The 21,281-nt window shown below is 26.7% G+C and overlaps 1 protein-coding gene across 1 annotated transcript in view; it reads left to right on the top strand.

The window, feature by feature from the left end:
* Positions 1-1,782: 1,782 nt before the first annotated feature.
* Positions 1,783-21,281, top strand: part of LOC118185105 (uncharacterized) — a 44,390-nt gene continuing 24,891 nt past the window's right edge. The window contains exon 1 of the mRNA XM_035354908.2: positions 1,783-1,932. The gene's annotated coding sequence lies outside the window, so the exon portion shown is untranslated. The remainder of the gene's footprint in view (positions 1,933-21,281) is intronic.

The raw sequence follows: 21,281 nt of genomic DNA, 5'->3' as shown, positions 1-21,281 counted from the left end.
AAAAACATCGTTAAATTTCATTCGATAACCATCAAAATGGATATTTTCGTTGAAATATGCTGCCTGAAACTTTTCGCGATTACAATAATTTCTTTTTACTTCGTACAAGGAAGTAAAAAAAAAGTATTACATATAACAAAATTACAATGAAATAAGCAATATCATTTAATACATGTATTAATTATCCTAATAAGTAAATTAACCAACTTCCCGCAGCCTTCTCTCAACAAACGTCCAGTATCCAAGAGAAACATTAAAAACTGCACAGAATTATCCCCCTCATTTTTTTAAATGGCAACAGAGCTGATTTTCAACGTTCAGCAGTTCAGTATACAATTGAATGTAAAACTGTTGCCAAAACCACATTTCTAAAAGAATGAAAGTATTCAAAATGATACGATATAATCGAAAAGATAAAATTTAAAAAAAAATCTGATTCGAATTTTTAAAAAATCGCTTCGAGGTGCACTGGCTCGTCTAGATGCACCTATATACCAAATGTCGTAGCCCTGGGTCTATTAGCTTACGCGCAGCACGAACGAAAGACACGCAGACACTTTCTTTTATTATATGTAGAGATTTATATGCGAACAGGTTTTTCGTAATTAACGAGTGTCGGGAAAAAACCAACGAGCAACTGTAATCCGTGATGAACGTAATTTTGTAAATATAATAATCTGTGAGGGGTTTTCTCTTCAGGAGATTTATATTTAAAGCTATACTTCCTTAATTACCGAGCAAAAAGTATTCTAAATTAAGATAGAATGTCTTTGCAAAATTTTGATTTGATTTACTAGGTATTACAGTAAAACGTATTTTGTGCCTGACAAAAACTGTATTTGATCAAATATAAGGTATCGGAGAAAATCATTTAGTGCAAGAAATTATGATTCAAAACTGTGATAAATTACATAAAAATAGGTCATCTAAAATACTTTTCTCAAACCGGTAAGAGTTTGAACTTGACTTCTGGGTTGCCAGTTTTACACCAAAATTTATTTTGCGCCAAACAGACATTTTTACAAAGTATTTGTTGACTTCAAAAATAATTTTTTAATAATCGAACATATGCAATGCCATTAAATTTTGAGCGGAAATTTAAAAGTGTTCAGAGTCTAAAAATTTCAAATTAAAGAATAATGAGAATTTTTTTTTTCTTTTTAAGTTTTGGACTAAACATATTGAAGCTCAAATATGCTTTGTTTCTTAAAATATAGTATTTACCTGAAATTTAATCTTTTAGTTTAGTTAATTTTTTAGTTTAAGTTCAAACTTAGTTATACAGTTGATGTTTTTGTTAATAGTTAGTTCACAGTTGATACATTGTTTAGAATTACTTCAATTTTGCATAATATGTTTTTATAGATTCCCTTCAGTAAAAAAGTTTTAGTTTTGTAGAGTTTATTAGTTTTTCTCAAAACATTCATATCTTAATTTATAACGCGGTTGTTACAGCAATTGTCACTTTTTGTCACACTAGAAAATTTTGCCACTTAAAATATATCAAAATACGCCAAAAAACAGATTAGATGCCAATTTATGTCACCCAAACACATAATCTCTACATTTTCCTTCCTTCCACTGGGGCGCGGAGGGATTTTTTCCGATCTAGGTAACATCCGTATAGCCCACGGGCCACCGAAAGAAAGCCAGGACCTTCTACAGCGAGGCTAGCTGCGAGGCACTGCAAGCTCCTCCTCGAGTGTAACGGGTCCGACCAATAACCGCCAAAGTAATCTAACGGCAACCTGGATGTGTGACGAAACAAGCACGTGGTACTAAGTCACGCCCAGATTCCCGAGGCCAGTTTAAATAATATTGAGCACGCAAGCTTTGCGCACAAAAAACTTTCAGTCTTTGCCCGATCAAGACGCTTTTTAAGAAACGGACGGGAGTGTTTTTTTGAGGGTACCGCTTTTATAGAAAACTAAGGTAGGTACTTTTTTCTACAAGATCAAGAAGATGATTTGTTTGAACACTCTGGATTATTGAAAACATGGATTTTGTGGATATTACTCTAAATGGTAAGTTTTAGAATAGCAAAGCTTGCAGAACATCGTTGACTTTAAAAATGTTCTGAGCTATCTTCGCATTTTATCTGCTTTAAATGTTAAAAAAAAAAAAGAGACTTCAGTTTGAAATCATTCCATCGTATCCAGTAACCGCTCAAATAAATCTTCTAAGATGTATTCAAAAACGAAATTTTATGCCATATTTTTATTAAAAAATAATTTATGCTCGATTACGTTAAGTGATTAATAAAAAGTAAATTCTAATCCAGAAAGCTTTCACTTTGATTTTATTGATAAAATGAACCTTTGGTAATTCATTTCTGATAATTTATTTTTAAAGTTGATATTCAGCTTTAAAAATTAATCTTTTGAACAGTTTGAAATGAATTAAAATTAAGAATTTATGTCCAGATTCAGATTTGAAAAGTTATCTGAAATATTATATTTTATTCTTTGGCAAAGCAAAATGTGAATGCTTTATTTTTGGTCGCTGGATACTGAGACATTTCAAAGTTTTAGTCAGTCAACTTACTTTAAGTTCTGTAAGGTCTGTTATTCTTTAACTTGCCAGTTAGAATTTAAGGTTAGATTATGTAATGTTCTTAATAGTAAGAAAGATATAAAAACTTAAATGTAAGGAAACGTACTCCAGTTTTAGGTCTGACAACAGAAATATATATCAGCTGGAAAGTCAGCATAATTGGACGAAGAATTCTGACAGTAATGTTCCTAAAATTTTATCAATGTTTCCTATTAAATCAAAAATTTCAAGGAATACTTTTGCTCTCTGAAGAGGAGAGATTCGCGGACCATTTCAAACAAAAGTGCATTTGCAGGCGTGTGCAAAAAAACAATAACCATCTAGTGAATTATTTTGATTGTCTTGAAATCAGTATGAAATTGCAGATAAAAATTTGACATTTTATAAATCTTAAGGAAAAAGATAATATTTTATCCAATCATAAAATTCAGAAATTTTTACTACTGTTTTTTAATGTTGACTAGGTATGTACGTTTAAAACGCAGTCTGGTGTCTTTTAATTTGTTTGTTGGTTTAAATAAAATCGTCTGAATCTTAAAATGCAACAAGTGCTATAAGGATGGCGAAACGTCAAGAATACTAGCTTTTTTTAAAAATTAAATCATTAAGTAAATACTCAAAATACGCATTTAAATTATCGCTTCATTTTAAGATTTATATTGGTAAACTTTACTCCAGAAAGCATGATAGGTATTGTCGAGATAAGTAGTAAACAACTGGCGGTTTGGATACATTTAATGAGGAATTAAATTTAATCTTCTAATAAGCTGACATTTCAGCAATATCCTATTTTCTAATCGAAAAATATTGAAAATAATATAAATATATATGAGAAAGGATTTGAATCCTTTTTAGAAAAATATTTGAAAATGTTTCGCCAGTATAAGTGTTCAAAAGTTTCCGAATAGCTTAAAGCCATAAAACTTCGATATTACGCTCTCGTATATTAAATGACCTGGTTATAGTGTTTTGGGTGATTTTATTATATGTAGCATATATAACGTTCCTAATATGTAATGATTTTCCAAAAATTTTTTAAAAACCAGTTACCTTTAAAGTAAATGGTACATTTCTCATGAAGGTATATATTTTGGTAGGCAGATGGCCTGTAAATATTTGTTTAGGATTTAAATATAATAGCTTTAGATATATTAGTGTCAAAATGTACGGTATGTAATGCGAAACGAAAGCGCAAACTGAATACTGTACAATTGTTTCACTCCGTTTTCATTACCTTGCAGTGAAACAAAGCATACAGTGTGAAATAATGCAGAGAAGGAAAGCGAAAAGGCCTTTCTTTATCATTCACATAGTTACGTTTGCCATTTTTAGCCAAGATATCATTGTCTATAAAATTCCATCTTTTGTGATAAAATAAATGAATATTTCGAAACGTTCTATAAAACATATTCGCAAATATTCATTCATTTCTTAATTCATTCTTAATATTTTGTGCATTTTAATTGCTTGCAGATGCAGAAGCATTAAATCACTTTAAAATATTACTGTAGCGTCAATGGTATTCTTATTACGTCCTTGTACAAAATAAAGGAAGTATTATAATTACAAAAAATTCCTGGTATCATATTTTAATAAAAATATCCATTTTGACCGCTATCGAATGCAATATAACGATGTTTTTTCATGACATCTGTACGTAACGGCAGAATAAAGGACTTCTTTTCCCCAAACGAATTATAAGGCTGATTTAAAATGGATTCAGAAAAAATTTTTTTCGTGGCGTCTGTACGTAGGTACGTATATATGTATGTATCTCGCATAACTCAAAAAGAATAGCCTCAGAACGTTGAAATTCTGTATAAAAGATTGCTATAACATGCAGTTGTGCACTTCCCTTTTTGGTTGCAATGGGCCTCTCCAAAAATATATAATATATACCCACTCTGTTACTCAGCTTGGTGAGCTCAGTTTCTTCTTATTCTTATATATTGGTAAATTGTGCATTTTTTGCTTTCAAAATGATTGAATTATGTTGTTCTTATCTTCCGGTTAAGGTTTTTATGCCTTTAGTTAATCTGCGTTCAATAGTTGTAGAATTATAAACAATTTAACAGTTGTTTAAGGGTTTCTAAGCCTGTTTTTTTACCGAGCAGCCCTATTTGTTTACATTTAAAACTTGGCAGAGTAATGACTTAAGTCTTTCTGCAGCTTCAGTATCTTTTTGCCGAGTGGGACCAAAAAGAAACTTTCAGTTTTGTGTACCAAAAAAATCTGCCTTCTTGTCCCTGACCAAATTGCTTGCTTCTGCGTAGAAATTGTAATTTTAATTGTAAAAATTATTTTAACTGTATTTGATGTTTTATGTTTTTCTATATCTTTCTATTCTTAGTGAACATATTTTGATTTTTTATGTATTTCTGCCTTGTCGCGAAATGAGAACTAAATTAATTGAATAAGAAATCTGTGTCTTATGAAATTCGAGGAAATACGTTTTAAGTGAATTTCAGAAACAAATGCGTATAATTTAACATTCCGTACATGGAAGTCATGTAGTGTACACATCAGATTTTTTTTCTTTGCAATTGCTATCTACCTGTATTAAGAACGTTAAAAAATATGTTGTAAGGATTTTATTCTGATAAGCTGACATTTTTCTGATAATAACGAAACGACATATAGAGCCAAATATACCATATATTTCCTCTACATATCATTGTACGACATATAGAGGAAATATATGTTACATTAAAGCATATCAGTGTCAAAACATATGCAAATCATTCATTCTAATTTAAAATTTTATCTCGGAACAAATTTGATCGATTTTTAACGCATAAGTTACATTTTATGAAGATCATTACTGTCGAGATCATTTAATTTCTATCATTTCGTACGTATATAATTTTTCTATATGTAAAAACCAAGGCAGAAGAGAAACATGCGAAAGTAAAATATAATTCATTCTAATTTAAAATTTTATCTCGGAACAAATTTGATCGATTTTTAACGCATAAGTTACATTTTATGAAGATCATTACTGTCGAGATCATTTAATTTCTATCATTTCGTACGTATATAATTTTTCTATATGTAAAAACCAAGGCAGAAGAGAAACATGCGAAAGTAAAATATAATTCATTCTAATTTAAAATTTTATCTCGGAACAAATTTGATCGATTTTTAACGCATAAGTTACATTTTATGAAGATCATTACTGTCGAGATCATTTAATTTCTATCATTTCGTACGTATATAATTTTTCTATATGTAAAAACCAAGGCAGAAGAGAAACATGCGAAAGTAAAATATAATTCATTCTAATTTAAAATTTTATCTCGGAACAAATTTGATCGATTTTTAACGCATAAGTTACATTTTATGAAGATCATTACTGTCGAGATCATTTAATTTCTATCATTTCGTACGTATATAATTTTTCTATATGTAAAACCCAAGGCAGAAGAGAAACATGCGAAAGTAAAATATAATTCATTCTAATTTAAAATTTTATCTCGGAACAAATTTGATCGATTTTTAACGCATAAGTTACATTTTATGAAGATCATTACTGTCGAGATCATTTAATTTCTATCATTTCGTACGTATATAATTTTTCTATATGTAAAAACCAAGGCAGAAGAGAAACATGCGAAAGTAAAATATAATTCATTCTAATTTAAAATTTTATCTCGGAACAAATTTGATCGATTTTTAACGCATAAGTTACATTTTATGAAGATCATTACTGTCGAGATCATTTAATTTCTATCATTTCGTACGTATATAATTTTTCTATATGTAAAAACCAAGGCAGAAGAGAAACATGCGAAAGTAAAATATAATTCATTCTAATTTAAAATTTTATCTCGGAACAAATTTGATCGATTTTTAACGCATAAGTTACATTTTATGAAGATCATTACTGTCGAGATCATTTAATTTCTATCATTTCGTACGTATATAATTTTTCTATATGTAAAAACCAAGGCAGAAGAGAAACATGCGAAAGTAAAATATAATTCATTCTAATTTAAAATTTTATCTCGGAACAAATTTGATCGATTTTTAACGCATAAGTTACATTTTATGAAGATCATTACTGTCGAGATCATTTAATTTCTATCATTTCGTACGTATATAATTTTTCTATATGTAAAAACCAAGGCAGAAGAGAAACATGCGAAAGTAAAATATAATTCATTCTAATTTAAAATTTTATCTCGGAACAAATTTGATCGATTTTTAACGCATAAGTTACATTTTATGAAGATCATTACTGTCGAGATCATTTAATTTCTATCATTTCGTACGTATATAATTTTCCTATATGTAAAACCCAAGGCAGAAGAGAAACATGCGAAAGTAAAATAATAATTCATTCTAATTTAAAATTTTATCTCACGGAACAAATTTCGATTTTTTAACGCATAAGTTACATTTTATGAAGATCATTACTGTCGAGATCATTTAATTTCTATCATTTCGTACGTATATAATTTTTCTATATGTAAAAACCAAGGCAGAAGAGAAACATGCGAAAGTAAAATATAATTCATTCTAATTTAAAATTTTATCTCGGAACAAATTTGATCGATTTTTAACGCATAAGTTACATTTTATGAAGATCATTACTGTCGAGATCATTTAATTTCTATCATTTCGTACGTATATAATTTTTCTATATGTAAAAACCAAGGCAGAAGAGAAACATGCGAAAGTAAAATATAATTCATTCTAATTTAAAATTTTTATCTCGGAACAAATTTGATCGATTTTTAACGCATAAGTTACATTTTATGAAGATCATTACTGTCGAGTTCATTTAATTTCTATCATTTCGTACGTATATAATTTTTCTATATGTAAAAACCCAAGGCAGAAGAGAAACATGCGAAAGTAAAATATAATTCATTCTAATTTAAAATTTTATCTCGGAACAAATTTGATCGATTTTTAACGCATAAGTTACATTTTATGAAGATCATTACTGTCGAGATCATTTAATTTCTATCATTTCGTACGTATATAATTTTTCTATATGTAAAAACCAAGGCAGAAGAGAAACATGCGAAAGTAAAATATAATTCATTCTAATTTAAAATTTTATCTCGGAACAAATTTGATCGATTTTTAACGCATAAGTTACATTTTATGAAGATCATTACTGTCGAGATCATTTAATTTCTATCATTTCGTACGTATATAATTTTTCTATATGTAAAAACCCAAGGCAGAAGAGAAACATGCGAAAGTAAAATATAATTCATTCTAATTTAAAATTTTATCTCGGAACAAATTTGATCGATTTTTAACGCATAAGTTACATTTTATGAAGATCATTACTGTCGAGATCATTTAATTTCTATCATTTCGTACGTATATAATTTTTCTATATGTAAAACCCAAGCAGAAGAGAAAACATGCGAAAGTAAAATATAATTCATTCTAATTTAAAATTTTATCTCGGAACAAATTTGATCGATTTTTAACGCATAAGTTACATTTTATGAAGATCATTACTGTCGAGATCATTTAATTTCTATCATTTCGTACGTATATAATTTTTCTATATGTAAAAACCAAGGCAGAAGAGAAACATGCGAAAGTAAATATAATTCATTCTAATTTAAAATTTTATCTCGGAACAAATTTGATCGATTTTTAACGCATAAGTTACATTTTATGAGATCATTACTGTCGAGATCATTTTAATTTCTATCATTTCGTACGTATATAATTTTTCTATATGTAAAACCCAAGGCAGAAGAGAAACATGCGAAAGTAAAATATAATTCATTCTAATTTAAAATTTTATCTCGAACAAATTTGATCGATTTTTTAACGCATAATTTACATTTATGAAGATCATTACTGTCGAGATCATTTAATTTCTATCATTTCCGTACGTATATAATTTTTCTATATGTAAAAAACCAAGGCAGAAGAGAAACATGCGAAAGTAAAATATAATTCATTCTAATTTAAAATTTTTATCTCGGAACCAATTTGGATCGATTTTTAACGCATAAGTTACATTTTATGAAGATCATTACTGTCGAGATCATTTAATTTCTATCATTTCGTACGTATATAATTTTTCTATATGTAAAAACCAAGGCAGAAGAGAAACATGCGAAAGTAAAATATAATTCATTCTAATTTAAAATTTATCTCGGAACAAATTTGATCGATTTTTAACGCATAAGTTACATTTTATGAAGATCATTACTGTCGAGATCATTTAATTTCTATCATTTCGTACGTATATAATTTTTCTATATGTAAAAACCAAGGCAGAAGAGAAACATGCGAAAGTAAAATATAATTCATTCTAATTTAAAATTTATCTCGGACAAATTTGATCGATTTTTAACGCATAAGTTACATTTTATGAAGATCATTACTGTCGAGATCATTTAATTTCTATCATTTCGTACGTATATAATTTTTCTATATGTAAAAACCAAGGCAGAAGAGAAACATGCGAAAGTAAAATATAATTCATTCTAATTTAAAATTTTATCTCGGACCAAATTTGATCGATTTTTATAACGCATAAGTTACATTTTATGAAGATCATTACTGTCGAGATCATTTAATTTCTATCATTTCGTACGTATATAATTTTTCTATATGTAAAAACCAAGGCAGAAGAGAAAACATGCGAAAGTAAAATATAATTCATTCTAATTTAAAATTTTATCTCGGAACAAATTTGATCGATTTTTAACGCATAAGTTACATTTTATGAAGATCATTAACTGTCGAGATCATTTAATTTCCTATCATTTCGTACGTATATAATTTTTCTATATGTAAAAGGCAGAAGAGAAACATGCGAAAGTAAAATATAATTCATTCTAATTTAAAATTTTATCTCGGAACAAATTTGATCGATTTTTAACGCATAAGTTACATTTTATGAAGATCATTACTGTCGAGATCATTTAATTTCTATCATTTCGTACGTATATAATTTTTCTATATGTAAAAACCAAGGCAGAAGAGAAACATGCGAAAGTAAAATATAATTCATTCTAATTTAAAATTTTATCTCGGAACAAATTTGATCGATTTTTAACGCATAAGTTACATTTTATGAAGATCATTACTGTCGAGATCATTTAATTTCTATCATTTCGTACGTATATAATTTTTCTATATGTAAAAACCAAGGCAGAAGAGAAACATGCGAAAGTAAAATATAATTCATTCTAATTTAAAATTTTATCTCGGAACAAATTTGATCGATTTTTAACGCATAAGTTACATTTTATGAAGATCATTACTGTCGAGATCATTTAATTTCTATCATTTCGTACGTATATAATTTTTCTATATGTAAAAACCAAGGCAGAAGAGAAACATGCGAAAGTAAAATATAATTCATTCTAATTTAAAATTTTATCTCGGAACAAATTTGATCGATTTTTAACGCATAAGTTACATTTTATGAAGATCATTACTGTCGAGATCATTTAATTTCTATCATTTCGTACGTATATAATTTTTCTATATGTAAAAACCAAGGCAGAAGAGAAACATGCGAAAGTAAAATATAATTCATTCTAATTTAAAATTTTATCTCGGAACAAATTTGATCGATTTTTAACGCATAAGTTACATTTTATGAAGATCATTACTGTCGAGATCATTTAATTTCTATCATTTCGTACGTATATAATTTTTCTATATGTAAAAACCAAGGCAGAAGAGAAACATGCGAAAGTAAAATATAATTCATTCTAATTTAAAATTTTATCTCGGAACAAATTTGATCGATTTTTAACGCATAAGTTACATTTTATGAAGATCATTACTGTCGAGATCATTTAATTTCTATCATTTCGTACGTATATAATTTTTCTATATGTAAAAACCAAGGCAGAAGAGAAACATGCGAAAGTAAAATATAATTCATTCTAATTTAAAATTTTATCTCGGAACAAATTTGATCGATTTTTAACGCATAAGTTACATTTTATGAAGATCATTACTGTCGAGATCATTTAATTTCTATCATTTCGTACGTATATAATTTTTCTATATGTAAAAACCAAGGCAGAAGAGAAACATGCGAAAGTAAAATATAATTCATTCTAATTTAAAATTTTATCTCGGAACAAATTTGATCGATTTTTAACGCATAAGTTACATTTTATGAAGATCATTACTGTCGAGATCATTTAATTTCTATCATTTCGTACGTATATAATTTTTCTATATGTAAAAACCAAGGCAGAAGAGAAACATGCGAAAGTAAAATATAATTCATTCTAATTTAAAATTTTATCTCGGAACAAATTTGATCGATTTTTAACGCATAAGTTACATTTTATGAAGATCATTACTGTCGAGATCATTTAATTTCTATCATTTCGTACGTATATAATTTTTCTATATGTAAAAACCAAGGCAGAAGAGAAACATGCGAAAGTAAAATATAATTCATTCTAATTTAAAATTTTATCTCGGAACAAATTTGATCGATTTTTAACGCATAAGTTACATTTTATGAAGATCATTACTGTCGAGATCATTTAATTTCTATCATTTCGTACGTATATAATTTTTCTATATGTAAAAACCAAGGCAGAAGAGAAACATGCGAAAGTAAAATATAATTCATTCTAATTTAAAATTTTATCTCGGAACAAATTTGATCGATTTTTAACGCATAAGTTACATTTTATGAAGATCATTACTGTCGAGATCATTTAATTTCTATCATTTCGTACGTATATAATTTTTCTATATGTAAAAACCAAGGCAGAAGAGAAACATGCGAAAGTAAAATATAATTCATTCTAATTTAAAATTTTATCTCGGAACAAATTTGATCGATTTTTAACGCATAAGTTACATTTTATGAAGATCATTACTGTCGAGATCATTTAATTTCTATCATTTCGTACGTATATAATTTTTCTATATGTAAAAACCAAGGCAGAAGAGAAACATGCGAAAGTAAAATATAATTCATTCTAATTTAAAATTTTATCTCGGAACAAATTTGATCGATTTTTAACGCATAAGTTACATTTTATGAAGATCATTACTGTCGAGATCATTTAATTTCTATCATTTCGTACGTATATAATTTTTCTATATGTAAAAACCAAGGCAGAAGAGAAACATGCGAAAGTAAAATATAATTCATTCTAATTTAAAATTTTATCTCGGAACAAATTTGATCGATTTTTAACGCATAAGTTACATTTTATGAAGATCATTACTGTCGAGATCATTTAATTTCTATCATTTCGTACGTATATAATTTTTCTATATGTAAAAACCAAGGCAGAAGAGAAACATGCGAAAGTAAAATATAATTCATTCTAATTTAAAATTTTATCTCGGAACAAATTTGATCGATTTTTAACGCATAAGTTACATTTTATGAAGATCATTACTGTCGAGATCATTTAATTTCTATCATTTCGTACGTATATAATTTTTCTATATGTAAAAACCAAGGCAGAAGAGAAACATGCGAAAGTAAAATATAATTCATTCTAATTTAAAATTTTATCTCGGAACAAATTTGATCGATTTTTAACGCATAAGTTACATTTTATGAAGATCATTACTGTCGAGATCATTTAATTTCTATCATTTCGTACGTATATAATTTTTCTATATGTAAAAACCAAGGCAGAAGAGAAACATGCGAAAGTAAAATATAATTCATTCTAATTTAAAATTTTATCTCGGAACAAATTTGATCGATTTTTAACGCATAAGTTACATTTTATGAAGATCATTACTGTCGAGATCATTTAATTTCTATCATTTCGTACGTATATAATTTTTCTATATGTAAAAACCAAGGCAGAAGAGAAACATGCGAAAGTAAAATATAATTCATTCTAATTTAAAATTTTATCTCGGAACAAATTTGATCGATTTTTAACGCATAAGTTACATTTTATGAAGATCATTACTGTCGAGATCATTTAATTTCTATCATTTCGTACGTATATAATTTTTCTATATGTAAAAACCAAGGCAGAAGAGAAACATGCGAAAGTAAAATATAATTCATTCTAATTTAAAATTTTATCTCGGAACAAATTTGATCGATTTTTAACGCATAAGTTACATTTTATGAAGATCATTACTGTCGAGATCATTTAATTTCTATCATTTCGTACGTATATAATTTTTCTATATGTAAAAACCAAGGCAGAAGAGAAACATGCGAAAGTAAAATATAATTCATTCTAATTTAAAATTTTATCTCGGAACAAATTTGATCGATTTTTAACGCATAAGTTACATTTTATGAAGATCATTACTGTCGAGATCATTTAATTTCTATCATTTCGTACGTATATAATTTTTCTATATGTAAAAACCAAGGCAGAAGAGAAACATGCGAAAGTAAAATATAATTCATTCTAATTTAAAATTTTATCTCGGAACAAATTTGATCGATTTTTAACGCATAAGTTACATTTTATGAAGATCATTACTGTCGAGATCATTTAATTTCTATCATTTCGTACGTATATAATTTTTCTATATGTAAAAACCAAGGCAGAAGAGAAACATGCGAAAGTAAAATATAATTCATTCTAATTTAAAATTTTATCTCGGAACAAATTTGATCGATTTTTAACGCATAAGTTACATTTTATGAAGATCATTACTGTCGAGATCATTTAATTTCTATCATTTCGTACGTATATAATTTTTCTATATGTAAAAACCAAGGCAGAAGAGAAACATGCGAAAGTAAAATATAATTCATTCTAATTTAAAATTTTATCTCGGAACAAATTTGATCGATTTTTAACGCATAAGTTACATTTTATGAAGATCATTACTGTCGAGATCATTTAATTTCTATCATTTCGTACGTATATAATTTTTCTATATGTAAAAACCAAGGCAGAAGAGAAACATGCGAAAGTAAAATATAATTCATTCTAATTTAAAATTTTATCTCGGAACAAATTTGATCGATTTTTAACGCATAAGTTACATTTTATGAAGATCATTACTGTCGAGATCATTTAATTTCTATCATTTCGTACGTATATAATTTTTCTATATGTAAAAACCAAGGCAGAAGAGAAACATGCGAAAGTAAAATATAATTCATTCTAATTTAAAATTTTATCTCGGAACAAATTTGATCGATTTTTAACGCATAAGTTACATTTTATGAAGATCATTACTGTCGAGATCATTTAATTTCTATCATTTCGTACGTATATAATTTTTCTATATGTAAAAACCAAGGCAGAAGAGAAACATGCGAAAGTAAAATATAATTCATTCTAATTTAAAATTTTATCTCGGAACAAATTTGATCGATTTTTAACGCATAAGTTACATTTTATGAAGATCATTACTGTCGAGATCATTTAATTTCTATCATTTCGTACGTATATAATTTTTCTATATGTAAAAACCAAGGCAGAAGAGAAACATGCGAAAGTAAAATATAATTCATTCTAATTTAAAATTTTATCTCGGAACAAATTTGATCGATTTTTAACGCATAAGTTACATTTTATGAAGATCATTACTGTCGAGATCATTTAATTTCTATCATTTCGTACGTATATAATTTTTCTATATGTAAAAACCAAGGCAGAAGAGAAACATGCGAAAGTAAAATATAATTCATTCTAATTTAAAATTTTATCTCGGAACAAATTTGATCGATTTTTAACGCATAAGTTACATTTTATGAAGATCATTACTGTCGAGATCATTTAATTTCTATCATTTCGTACGTATATAATTTTTCTATATGTAAAAACCAAGGCAGAAGAGAAACATGCGAAAGTAAAATATAATTCATTCTAATTTAAAATTTTATCTCGGAACAAATTTGATCGATTTTTAACGCATAAGTTACATTTTATGAAGATCATTACTGTCGAGATCATTTAATTTCTATCATTTCGTACGTATATAATTTTTCTATATGTAAAAACCAAGGCAGAAGAGAAACATGCGAAAGTAAAATATAATTCATTCTAATTTAAAATTTTATCTCGGAACAAATTTGATCGATTTTTAACGCATAAGTTACATTTTATGAAGATCATTACTGTCGAGATCATTTAATTTCTATCATTTCGTACGTATATAATTTTTCTATATGTAAAAACCAAGGCAGAAGAGAAACATGCGAAAGTAAAATATAATTCATTCTAATTTAAAATTTTATCTCGGAACAAATTTGATCGATTTTTAACGCATAAGTTACATTTTATGAAGATCATTACTGTCGAGATCATTTAATTTCTATCATTTCGTACGTATATAATTTTTCTATATGTAAAAACCAAGGCAGAAGAGAAACATGCGAAAGTAAAATATAATTCATTCTAATTTAAAATTTTATCTCGGAACAAATTTGATCGATTTTTAACGCATAAGTTACATTTTATGAAGATCATTACTGTCGAGATCATTTAATTTCTATCATTTCGTACGTATATAATTTTTCTATATGTAAAAACCAAGGCAGAAGAGAAACATGCGAAAGTAAAATATAATTCATTCTAATTTAAAATTTTATCTCGGAACAAATTTGATCGATTTTTAACGCATAAGTTACATTTTATGAAGATCATTACTGTCGAGATCATTTAATTTCTATCATTTCGTACGTATATAATTTTTCTATATGTAAAAACCAAGGCAGAAGAGAAACATGCGAAAGTAAAATATAATTCATTCTAATTTAAAATTTTATCTCGGAACAAATTTGATCGATTTTTAACGCATAAGTTACATTTTATGAAGATCATTACTGTCGAGATCATTTAATTTCTATCATTTCGTACGTATATAATTTTTCTATATGTAAAAACCAAGGCAGAAGAGAAACATGCGAAAGTAAAATATAATTCATTCTAATTTAAAATTTTATCTCGGAACAAATTTGATCGATTTTTAACGCATAAGTTACATTTTATGAAGATCATTACTGTCGAGATCATTTAATTTCTATCATTTCGTACGTATATAATTTTTCTATATGTAAAAACCAAGGCAGAAGAGAAACATGCGAAAGTAAAATATAATTCATTCTAATTTAAAATTTTATCTCGGAACAAATTTGATCGATTTTTAACGCATAAGTTACATTTTATGAAGATCATTACTGTCGAGATCATTTAATTTCTATCATTTCGTACGTATATAATTTTTCTATATGTAAAAACCAAGGCAGAAGAGAAACATGCGAAAGTAAAATATAATTCATTCTAATTTAAAATTTTATCTCGGAACAAATTTGATCGATTTTTAACGCATAAGTTACATTTTATGAAGATCATTACTGTCGAGATCATTTAATTTCTATCATTTCGTACGTATATAATTTTTCTATATGTAAAAACCAAGGCAGAAGAGAAACATGCGAAAGTAAAATATAATTCATTCTAATTTAAAATTTTATCTCGGAACAAATTTGATCGATTTTTAACGCATAAGTTACATTTTATGAAGATCATTACTGTCGAGATCATTTAATTTCTATCATTTCGTACGTATATAATTTTTCTATATGTAAAAACCAAGGCAGAAGAGAAACATGCGAAAGTAAAATATAATTCATTCTAATTTAAAATTTTATCTCGGAACAAATTTGATCGATTTTTAACGCATAAGTTACATTTTATGAAGATCATTACTGTCGAGATCATTTAATTTCTATCATTTCGTACGTATATAATTTTTCTATATGTAAAAACCAAGGCAGAAGAGAAACATGCGAAAGTAAAATATAATTCATTCTAATTTAAAATTTTATCTCGGAACAAATTTGATCGATTTTTAACGCATAAGTTACATTTTATGAAGATCATTACTGTCGAGATCATTTAATTTCTATCATTTCGTACGTATATAATTTTTCTATATGTAAAAACCAAGGCAGAAGAGAAACATGCGAAAGTAAAATATAATTCATTCTAATTTAAAATTTTATCTCGGAACAAATTTGATCGATTTTTAACGCATAAGTTACATTTTATGAAGATCATTACTGTCGAGATCATTTAATTTCTATCATTTCGTACGTATATAATTTTTCTATATGTAAAAACCAAGGCAGAAGAGAAACATGCGAAAGTAAAATATAATTCATTCTAATTTAAAATTTTATCTCGGAACAAATTTGATCGATTTTTAACGCATAAGTTACATTTTATGAAGATCATTACTGTCGAGATCATTTAATTTCTATCATTTCGTACGTATATAATTTTTCTATATGTAAAAACCAAGGCAGAAGAGAAACATGCGAAAGTAAAATATAATTCATTCTAATTTAAAATTTTATCTCGGAACAAATTTGATCGATTTTTAACGCATAAGTTACATTTTATGAAGATCATTACTGTCGAGATCATTTAATTTCTATCATTTCGTACGTATATAATTTTTCTATATGTAAAAACCAAGGCAGAAGAGAAACATGCGAAAGTAAAATATAATTCATTCTAATTTAAAATTTTATCTCGGAACAAATTTGATCGATTTTTAACGCATAAGTTACATTTTATGAAGATCATTACTGTCGAGATCATTTAATTTCTATCATTTCGTACGTATATAATTTTTCTATATGTAAAAACCAAGGCAGAAGAGAAACATGCGAAAGTAAAATATAATTCATTCTAATTTAAAATTTTATCTCGGAACAAATTTGATCGATTTTTAACGCATAAGTTACATTTTATGAAGATCATTACTGTCGAGATCATTTAATTTCTATCATTTCGTACGTATATAATTTTTCTATATGTAAAAACCAAGGCAGAAGAGAAACATGCGAAAGTAAAATATAATTCATTCTAATTTAAAATTTTATCTCGGAACAAATTTGATCGATTTTTAACGCATAAGTTACATTTTATGAAGATCATTACTGTCGAGATCATTTAATTTCTATCATTTCGTACGTATATAATTTTTCTATATGTAAAAACCAAGGCAGAAGAGAAACATGCGAAAGTAAAATATAATTCATTCTAATTTAAAATTTTATCTCGGAACAAATTTGATCGATTTTTAACGCATAAGTTACATTTTATGAAGATCATTACTGTCGAGATCATTTAATTTCTATCATTTCGTACGTATATAATTTTTCTATATGTAAAAACCAAGGCAGAAGAGAAACATGCGAAAGTAAAATATAATTCATTCTAATTTAAAATTTTATCTCGGAACAAATTTGATCGATTTTTAACGCATAAGTTACATTTTATGAAGATCATTACTGTCGAGATCATTTAATTTCTATCATTTCGTACGTATATAATTTTTCTATATGTAAAAACCAAGGCAGAAGAGAAACATGCGAAAGTAAAATATAATTCATTCTAATTTAAAATTTTATCTCGGAACAAATTTGATCGATTTTTAACGCATAAGTTACATTTTATGAAGATCATTACTGTCGAGATCATTTAATTTCTATCATTTCGTACGTATATAATTTTTCTATATGTAAAAACCAAGGCAGAAGAGAAACATGCGAAAGTAAAATATAATTCATTCTAATTTAAAATTTTATCTCGGAACAAATTTGATCGATTTTTAACGCATAAGTTACATTTTATGAAGATCATTACTGTCGAGATCATTTAATTTCTATCATTTCGTACGTATATAATTTTTCTATATGTAAAAACCAAGGCAGAAGAGAAACATGCGAAAGTAAAATATAATTCATTCTAATTTAAAATTTTATCTCGGAACAAATTTGATCGATTTTTAACGCATAAGTTACATTTTATGAAGATCATTACTGTCGAGATCATTTAATTTCTATCATTTCGTACGTATATAATTTTTCTATATGTAAAAACCAAGGCAGAAGAGAAACATGCGAAAGTAAAATATAATTCATTCTAATTTAAAATTTTATCTCGGAACAAATTTGATCGATTTTTAACGCATAAGTTACATTTTATGAAGATCATTACTGTCGAGATCATTTAATTTCTATCATTTCGTACGTATATAATTTTTCTATATGTAAAAACCAAGGCAGAAGAGAAACATGCGAAAGTAAAATATAATTCATTCTAATTTAAAATTTTATCTCGGAACAAATTTGATCGATTTTTAACGCATAAGTTACATTTTATGAAGATCATTACTGTCGAGATCATTTAATTTCTATCATTTCGTACGTATATAATTTTTCTATATGTAAAAACCAAGGCAGAAGAGAAACATGCGAAAGTAAAATATAATTCATTCTAATTTAAAATTTTATCTCGGAACAAATTTGATCGATTTTTAACGCATAAGTTACATTTTATGAAGATCATTACTGTCGAGATCATTTAATTTCTATCATTTCGTACGTATATAATTTTTCTATATGTAAAAACCAAGGCAGAAGAGAAACATGCGAAAGTAAAATATAATTCATTCTAATTTAAAATTTTATCTCGGAACAAATTTGATCGATTTTTAACGCATAAGTTACATTTTATGAAGATCATTACTGTCGAGATCATTTAATTTCTATCATTTCGTACGTATATAATTTTTCTATATGTAAAAACCAAGGCAGAAGAGAAACATGCGAAAGTAAAATATAATTCATTCTAATTTAAAATTTTATCTCGGAACAAATTTGATCGATTTTTAACGCATAAGTTACATTTTATGAAGATCATTACTGTCGAGATCATTTAATTTCTATCATTTCGTACGTATATAATTTTTCTATATGTAAAAACCAAGGCAGAAGAGAAACATGCGAAAGTAAAATATAATTCATTCTAATTTAAAATTTTATCTCGGAACAAATTTGATCGATTTTTAACGCATAAGTTACATTTTATGAAGATCATTACTGTCGAGATCATTTAATTTCTATCATTTCGTACGTATATAATTTTTCTATATGTAAAAACCAAGGCAGAAGAGAAACATGCGAAAGTAAAATATAATTCATTCTAATTTAAAATTTTATCTCGGAACAAATTTGATCGATTTTTAACGCATAAGTTACATTTTATGAAGATCATTACTGTCGAGATCATTTAATTTCTATCATTTCGTACGTATATAATTTTTCTATATGTAAAAACCAAGGCAGAAGAGAAACATGCGAAAGTAAAATATAATTCATTCTAATTTAAAATTTTATCTCGGAACAAATTTGATCGATTTTTAACGCATAAGTTACATTTTATGAAGATCATTACTGTCGAGATCATTTAATTTCTATCATTTCGTACGTATATAATTTTTCTATATGTAAAAACCAAGGCAGAAGAGAAACATGCGAAAGTAAAATATAATTCATTCTAATTTAAAATTTTATCTCGGAACAAATTTGATCGATTTTTAACGCATAAGTTACATTTTATGAAGATCATTACTGTCGAGATCATTTAATTTCTATCATTTCGTACGTATATAATTTTTCTATATGTAAAAACCAAGGCAGAAGAGAAACATGCGAAAGTAAAATATAATTCATTCTAATTTAAAATTTTATCTCGGAACAAATTTGATCGATTTTTAACGCATAAGTTACATTTTATGAAGATCATTACTGTCGAGATCATTTAATTTCTATCATTTCGTACGTATATAATTTTTCTATATGTAAAAACCAAGGCAGAAGAGAAACATGCGAAAGTAAAATATAATTCATTCTAATTTAAAATTTTATCTCGGAACAAATTTGATCGATTTTTAACGCATAAGTTACATTTTATGAAGATCATTACTGTCGAGATCATTTAATTTCTATCATTTCGTACGTATATAATTTTTCTATATGTAAAAACCAAGGCAGAAGAGAAACATGCGAAAGTAAAATATAATTCATTCTAATTTAAAATTTTATCTCGGAACAAATTTGATCGATTTTTAACGCATAAGTTACATTTTATGAAGATCATTACTGTCGAGATCATTTAATTTCTATCATTTCGTACGTATATAATTTTTCTATATGTAAAAACCAAGGCAGAAGAGAAACATGCGAAAGTAAAATATAATTCATTCTAATTTAAAATTTTATCTCGGAACAAATTTGATCGATTTTTAACGCATAAGTTACATTTTATGAAGATCATTACTGTCGAGATCATTTAATTTCTATCATTTCGTACGTATATAATTTTTCTATATGTAAAAACCAAGGCAGAAGAGAAACATGCGAAAGTAAAATATAATTCATTCTAATTTAAAATTTTATCTCGGAACAAATTTGATCGATTTTTAACGCATAAGTTACATTTTATGAAGATCATTACTGTCGAGATCATTTAATTTCTATCATTTCGTACGTATATAATTTTTCTATATGTAAAAACCAAGGCAGAAGAGAAACATGCGAAAGTAAAATATAATTCATTCTAATTTAAAATTTTATCTCGGAACAAATTTGATCGATTTTTAACGCATAAGTTACATTTTATGAAGATCATTACTGTCGAGATCATTTAATTTCTATCATTTCGTACGTATATAATTTTTCTATATGTAAAAACCAAGGCAGAAGAGAAACATGCGAAAGTAAAATATAATTCATTCTAATTTAAAATTTTATCTCGGAACAAATTTGATCGATTTTTAACGCATAAGTTACATTTTATGAAGATCATTACTGTCGAGATCATTTAATTTCTATCATTTCGTACGTATATAATTTTTCTATATGTAAAAACCAAGGCAGAAGAGAAACATGCGAAAGTAAAATATAATTCATTCTAATTTAAAATTTTATCTCGGAACAAATTTGATCGATTTTTAACGCA

This window comes from Stegodyphus dumicola, chromosome 5, assembly GCF_044657685.1.
Source record: "Stegodyphus dumicola isolate Sdum_Otavi_A_Nest chromosome 5, ASM4465768v1".
In the NCBI taxonomy this organism is placed as follows: Eukaryota; Metazoa; Arthropoda; class Arachnida; order Araneae; family Eresidae; genus Stegodyphus; species Stegodyphus dumicola.
The sequence above is the reverse complement of the archived record's forward strand: the minus strand, read 5'-3'. Positions and strand labels throughout refer to the sequence as shown.